The sequence below is a fragment of the Pinus tabuliformis genome, chromosome 5_1 (assembly GCF_031772625.1).
Source record: "Pinus tabuliformis cultivar Carrire ecotype Pingquan chromosome 5_1, CPIR1, whole genome shotgun sequence".
NCBI classification, from domain to species: Eukaryota; Viridiplantae; Streptophyta; class Pinopsida; order Pinales; family Pinaceae; genus Pinus; species Pinus tabuliformis.
The window spans coordinates 477,202,928-477,210,414 of record NC_142305.1 but is presented as its reverse complement, the minus strand read 5'-3'; the positions used below and the strand labels follow the sequence as shown (position 1 = coordinate 477,210,414).

General features: G+C 34.4%; 1 pseudogene; it reads right to left on the bottom strand.

Annotated features, from left to right (window-relative positions):
- Positions 1–5,027: 5,027 nt before the first annotated feature.
- LOC149165566 (uncharacterized) lies at positions 5,028–5,961 on the bottom strand (annotated as a pseudogene).
- Between the last annotated feature and the right edge of the window lie 1,526 nt (positions 5,962–7,487).

The window sequence follows — 7,487 nt, the reverse complement described above, 5'->3', positions numbered from 1 at the left end:
TTTGCTAGCAATTTGGCTGCACCAAAATTTTAAGCAAAGTTTTCAAATCGACCTCTTATTGGAAACTTCATGTTTCCCGAGGCAACTTTAGATATACAAAGCGTTTTTATCCAAAGTTTGGATTCCTAAATGCAGAGCATTTCTTCTTTGTCTATTTTGTGATATCCAAAGTAACTTTTGCTTCCTATATGTTGCCACTACCATTTTCTTGGATGCCACCTGTTCTTGTTGCCCTGAATTCTGTCACAACTCTTTGATGCCACATGTTCTCATTGTGTCTTTGAGTTATCAACAATAACTCACAATAAATCCAATCGGTGAGTTGAGGTAAATTCTCTTCAGAGCCAAGCCGAGCCAGTTGCATAGCTTCCCGCAACCTGAAGCAGTTTATGAGGGCCGAGGCCTCTGGAGCACTGTAGAGGGTCCCGGAAGCTTCCCTGTCAGGTAGGCAAGATCCTCTGTGAATCCTGCATCATTCGCATTGATTTAGCGTATTTCAAAATAAACAATAAATTCAATCACTGATGTAAAATGTGAAAGATATCTCGTATTTCAAAATGAAAAACAAATTCAGTTACTAAAGCATTTACTTAACTTGGATTTCTAAATTTCAAAAGAAAGTAATGCAAAATTTCAAATTCTCTTCATTCGCATCATATGCATTACTGCTTTCCTAGCAATAGAGAGACGTCTCTTTATTTAAAAATAAAAAAAATGATTTCTTTTACAATTTCACTGACAAATACAAATCATTTCAAAAAAATTATGCATAAATCATTTAAAAACAATTTCGACGGAAATTTATTTATAAAAAAAAAAAATTTACTCTTACAATTTCAGCATTGTACTATGAGTAATACAAATGATTATTCTAACCTTTGTTTCGCCGTTTTCAGCCTCTTGGCGAAGGGTGTGAAGAGCTGGCGAAAGGTATGTGAAGATCTTTCACCATGAGGCCTACAAAGAAACATAAAAAATAGAGTTAATTGTAATGTTGCTCAGTATGGATAACAGAGATGCAGAGATGGGTTTTTCCACAGTTCAATTCCTTGTTACTCGTGTTGGTGTTATTACTCTGACGCATCCTAGAAGTAATAAAAATGGTTCTAATCACAACATTCAACAACAAAAATAGCATAGTTGGAGTGAACGAGCTTACCATAACAACCCACATTTGAAACACAGCTTCCATGACTCTCCTGCATTATACAAACTGCAAGAAACCTTTCTCGCTTCAAGATCCCACATCTCCCCTTCTCAGTCCTCTTAGAGAGAAAAAGGCCTCAAGCAACTCCCCTTCTGATATTATGAGAACCTGAAGCAACTGAACAAGCAAGAGAGGGCTCAATCGGGATCAATAAAAAGATATAAAAGTGGCGAGAGACAGTCTCGCTTACCGTTTATTTACAAACTTTATATTCATCTGCGCTCTTCATTCACTGTTTTTCCACTATTTCTCATGAATTTGGCTGACTGACATACATAATGTTTTTCCACTATTGTTCACGAATTTGGCTCACATGCAGAATTGACGAGACGTTGAGGAGATGCTTGTAGGGAGGAAGTTCAATTGATCAGCTGCAACCGCCATAATTCATAGAACATCTCACCACAGTTAGTCTACAGAAGTCGACCTACAATGCGATATCTCAATCACTTTAAGGAACTCTATTCCTTGCCAGGCTAAATGCTCCATGGTGTCTGTTAGAGAATGAAATACAACATGAAATCCCCCAAGCAGTAGCAAGAGGGTTGTAATTGATTCAAACGAAACCTGATTTTTCAATTTCCGTTTCAGCTTCTTCAGAACCAGTTTTCGCAGATATTTCTGATTTAGATATAGAGGGTACAACTGCGGTCTTTCAAAGACCTTCGTGACTTCAGAGGAGTTACACATGGATTAGGTTAATAAATGCATGCTTGTGGTCTATCCATCTTTGCTAATGTTGCTCCTGCACCTCAAACAAAATCTGCTGCCAGAAACATGTGCCATACATGCAGAAGGGTCACACATATGGCACCTTGCATGGCAAAATGGGGCCACGTAGAATTTTAGACAAACTCAAATAAAAAACGAGGGAGTGTCACTCCTTGTTGATGTGCCAGAGATTTGTTGATGTGCCTGAGACGTGCACCAGTCTTTTTCCAGTACAAAATCAATCCAGGCCCAAAAGCTATATGATGCACTCCATGGGAATGAACGACTGGCCTGGGTTAGATTCTTGGCTAAGTGGGGGTGGGGCACGTGGGATACATGCAAGCCTTGCGTGCCTATCCTACACGTTCTTTTCCTTTTTCTTTTTTTCTAATTTTATGTTTATTTTGCTTTCCGGAAACAGTCCTACTACAATGTTGTATTGTTTACATTTATTTTCTTCGTGTAAACAACAATTTTCTTGGCACTTCGGTAGTTGTTGATGTGCATAAACGAGTCAGAAAATCATGGTTTCATCATGATTCTTGGATTAGGTGAACCGTGAAGTACCTATCCATCGTTCATTTCCCATTAAATGTTTTAAATAGGCAATTTTAACGTGAGCTTCTGCTTGATTGTAGTTATTATTTAAAATCTCTTGCGAACTTCTTAATGTATACATAATACAATTTTGAAAACTATAACACTCTGACATGTTTGAATTTTTTGAAAAATGATACTTATAAGAAATAATAATATAAATGATCATGACCTTTAAGCATACTTTAATTAAAAAAAGGAGAACAATTTTAATCATCATTAATGAAACTGATATGTGGACATAACTTTATTTTTGTTTAATGAAATGAGGTGAGGACAGTTAATGCGAGACTACCATGTAATTTCCATTCCATTGGCTATTGTGTGGACTTGGTTTCAATAGTCATCTGACGCTTTACTAGGGAATCCAATAGTTTACAGATCATTCTCCTTGAGCAAACCAATCAGATGCCAAATCTGAACCGGAAGCAGGGATTTTTTGCAGTCGTTCAATCCCTTAGCCAGTAGAAGCAAAGGATTTTGAATGAGGCTTTTGCCAGATATACTATTCCAGTGCAAGAAACAATGCAAAACAAGCGGCCCCAGGTTCTCAACCCCAGCAGGGACTACCACTACGATAGTGGTTCCCTTGTTTAAGATAGAAGTGAAAATTATATCACACTATTAGAATTTTTTATGCTATTTTTTAAATTTGTTTTTTCTTAATTATTTATATAAATTATAAAAATAAAATTAAAAAATATTATTCTATTATAAAAATATTTAATATAATTAAATAAATTATTTTAAAAATTAAATAAATTATGATATTATATTAAAAATAGAGTTGCTATATTATTATTAATTAATGTAGATTTATTTTAATTTTGAAATTACCATAAATTAAAAAAATATCTATTTTAATTTTAGATTTATCATAAATTTTAGAATGAAATTTCGTGAAAAAGATTGTAACTCAAATTATATATATATATATATAACACATTTCTATATAGGTGCCAGATGTTAAATTAAAGAGAAATAAAAGAGAAATCTCTCTTATACACATACTATTGAAATGTTTCAAGTATACGAATTTTCTCTGGCACCTATATAGAAATGTGTTATATATATATATAGAAATGTGTTATATATATATATATATATTTATTTATCTATTTATTTATTTCTTTATTTATTTATATTTATTTATTTATTTATTTTAAACACTAAAAAATTATACATTGCATTTATATTCATGTAAAAGGTACTTATTTATGAAATAAGAATATTTTTACTTGATAATGAGATTGATATTAAAATATTATTTTGTTATTAATATATTTTTAAATATATTAAACTACAAAAAATTCTTAATCACATCATATTCCATTATTAGTAGCGAGTAAAATGACACATACATCCATGCAATAACATACAAATCTTCTGGCAATATTATAGCTACATCAAAAAACAACCACGGAAGGTTAAAGTCTAGCATTACTTCCCTGTATGGAGGGGATACATGGAATGAGATGTGTCTTCTCGAAATCTCAAGGATAAAAATTGAAAGAAGAACTACCGACCTACAATTTCTGAAACATTCACTATTTAGGATTAATTAGGTTTATATATACGCTTGTTGGAGGATTCTTCTCTCAAAGAACAATCATTCATAATCTACCATTTTTGGCCCTGATGATGGACCCCCTTTGGGGTTCGAAACGTCGACATGTTGAATATAATACTATGGATAATTTGGATCTACACCAAAAAACAACCATAGAAGCTTGAAGTCTAACATTACTCCCTGTACGGAAGGGATACATGGAATGAGATCTGTCTTCTCAAAATCTCAAGGATAAAAATTGAAAGAAGAACTACCAACCTACAATTTCTGAAACATTCACTATTTAGGATTAATTAGGTTTACATATACGTTGGTCGAAGGATTCTTCTCTCAAAAAACAATCATTCATAATCTACCATTTTTGGTCCTAATGATGGACCCCCTTTGGGGTTCGAAACGTCGACATGATGAATATAATACTGTGGGTAATCCAGATCATACTACACCAAAAAAACAACCACAAAAGCTTAAAGTCTAACAATAACCGAATGGCAAAGAAATTATCATATTTGTTTTCATATGTGTCAAAGTGGATCTCAATAAAGGATTGCTTAATAAAATCCTTCTCAAATGAAGAGGTAGGGTTTATTCACAACTAGTGAATTATGAAAACATTGTTGCAAGACTTTGTCAACAACACGGTTATCTTCAGAATGCTTTCTCTTTTTTGCAAGGACCTTACAAGGAGTGAGGTTCCAAGAAAAAAACTATGGTTAACAAGATCCTAAGGAAACAAAAGGATCCAATCAACACATAATCAGCAATAAAAGTCACCTACTACCAAAGCACCACCTTCAAACTCAACTTAGCTTCATGTAGAGCCAACTCCGTAGAGAGCTCAGCCAACTCCGCAGAGAGCTCACCCTTCAACTGAAGTTGTTAAAGACTCGACCATAATTTTGGCTCTATCAATGAATGGGCACAAATGCACCCACAAATCATTCATTGGGGCCTCACAGTGTACACAGAGGAGCCCCTCCTTTGGCCTGTGCCACCAGCCAGTAGAATCCACGATCCGCAGGTGAGCAGCTTAGACCACATGGTGTCGCCATTACCTAACTATGGCAACGCTGTGAAATTGGAAGTACCTTCTCCAATACTGAAACCCAAAACGCCCATACCGGCCACGCAATTGAGTGTTGTGTAATAGAAAAAACAATGGAGAAAACAATCCCAGTGATAGTCCAAAATCGTCCAAATTTTCCGTGAAGTGTCCGACGATTACTCAAGACTTCTGAAATGAGTCATAGATTTCCACTATGCGCACATTACTCTAGCAGGACAAGCCCACAACCACCACTTTGTAGGTTTCTTGATTGTCCACATTCCAGGCCACAATGCCTTTGGTCATAAGGATTTTGGCCACAATGCCTTTGGTCATAAGGATTTTAATTTATTGATGACATTGGGTGAAGTTTCAAGAATTTTCCAGTGTGAGGATTGCAAACAACATGTTTGCCATCAGGGATATCCGGCAAGAACAACCCTTGGGCTGATCCAGAATAATAAGCTCCACCTTTTCGCCTCCCTGTGAAAGGACAGGAGAGGGAGATGCAGGTTTTCCATGTCCGTGTGAAGAAACAATATGCAGAAGATTCAATCGAATAACCATCGATTTGGGAATTGAGTGTGCACAGAAACAACCATGGCTTTTTATTTGGAGGCAGTTGAGCCCATCTAGTGTTTATGAATTTAGTGGATGAGAACAGGGTGTTCCACTCCTTGCAAACGCTGCGAGATCTACATAGGCAATCAACTGGGAGCAACGCCAACCTCTGTTCCCTGACATACTTTGGTAATTCATACCACCCTCCTGAAGCCGAGTACTCTTCCACCGCTGCCATCTTCACAACGCCTCTAAACATTGCGTGCAGGAAACTCCTCTTGCCCTAACATTCGTTGAAGGGAAGCTGCTGCGACCTCGTCATGACTAAGAAGTGGGATCATATCATGCAACAACAGCGACAGCGACGACCACGAAGTGGGATTTAAAAAGTAAAGTAAAACAAACGTATTCTTGAACGATCCGCGTGATGTTACATTACAAAATATTATTAAATTTTAAAGGAGATCTGAGTGGAATCCTTGTAAATCTTCAGAAAAGCTTTAAAAGTAGTTAACGATGACAGATAAACTTTAAAAATAGTTGACGATGACAAGTGCAAGTGACATTTCAGTCAGTGACCCATATCAATGCATTGAAAATTGGAAAACGACAGAATTTCATAAAAATGAATTTATACTGTTGTTTCATTTTTCTAGAAATGATATTTTTTTTTCAATTAAAGAAAATTCTTAAAGGTTTAAATAACATGATAATGGATATATAAGTTTGAGAAATGTTTAAAAGCATTAAATAATATGAAGTTTTTTCCCTATGCCTTAAATAACGATCAATTTTGAGGATAGTTAAAAAAATGATTTCCCTCACATAATTCTTCTCTCATATATATATATATTAATATTATTTTACTATTTATAATAATAATATATTTATTAAATTTTTTTTTATATATTTTTTTACTATTTATATTTTGTAATGATAATGATTAACTTTTATTAAAATCAAAGTGGTGCATGACACATTAATATATTTTTTATGTTATAAATAAATAAATATATTTTATTATTATTTTTATAATTTTAAAATTTTATAAAAATTTAAAAGCTTTATAAGAAATATTATTCTAAAATATTATATTAAAAATTAAAAAAATAAAGATAATTTGACTCAATATGAAATTGACAGGTGTTATTTAAAAAAAAATTAAATTAAATTAAAAAATAGAAATAAAAAATAATTAACTATAATAAAAATAAAAATAAAAATATTATTATCCCCGGATAGTAACTGAAGACCAGAATAGAGCCCTAATGAGAGCAGCTAGTTTCGAAGAGGTGGAGGAAGTAGTGATGAGCATGAAGAAGGGTACAACGCCAGGACCGGACGGCTTTACGGTTGATTTCTATCAAGCGGGTTGGCACTTTTTGGGAAGGGAGATTCTGGACCTGGTAGAAGAATCCCGTATGAATCAAAAGGTATGGCCAGCCATTAACTCTACTTTTTTCACCTTGATTCCAAAAAATGACAATTCAGAGGATGCTAAGGGATTTAGACCCATTGCCCTATGTAATGTTATCTACAAAATAATTACAGCGCTGATGGCCAAAAGACTGAAACCCCTGCTAGATAGATTAATATCCCCTGAACAAACTGGTTTTGTAGAAGGTAGACAAATTCTAGCAGGTTTAGTGGTTACACAAGAAGTAATTCATTCGATGAAGGCGAAGAAGCAGAAAGGAATGATGATTAAACTAGACTTATCGAAAGCTTATGATAGAATCAACTGGCAATACTTGGAAGAAATCTTGGAAAGTTTCGGTTTTGGTACTAGGTGGATA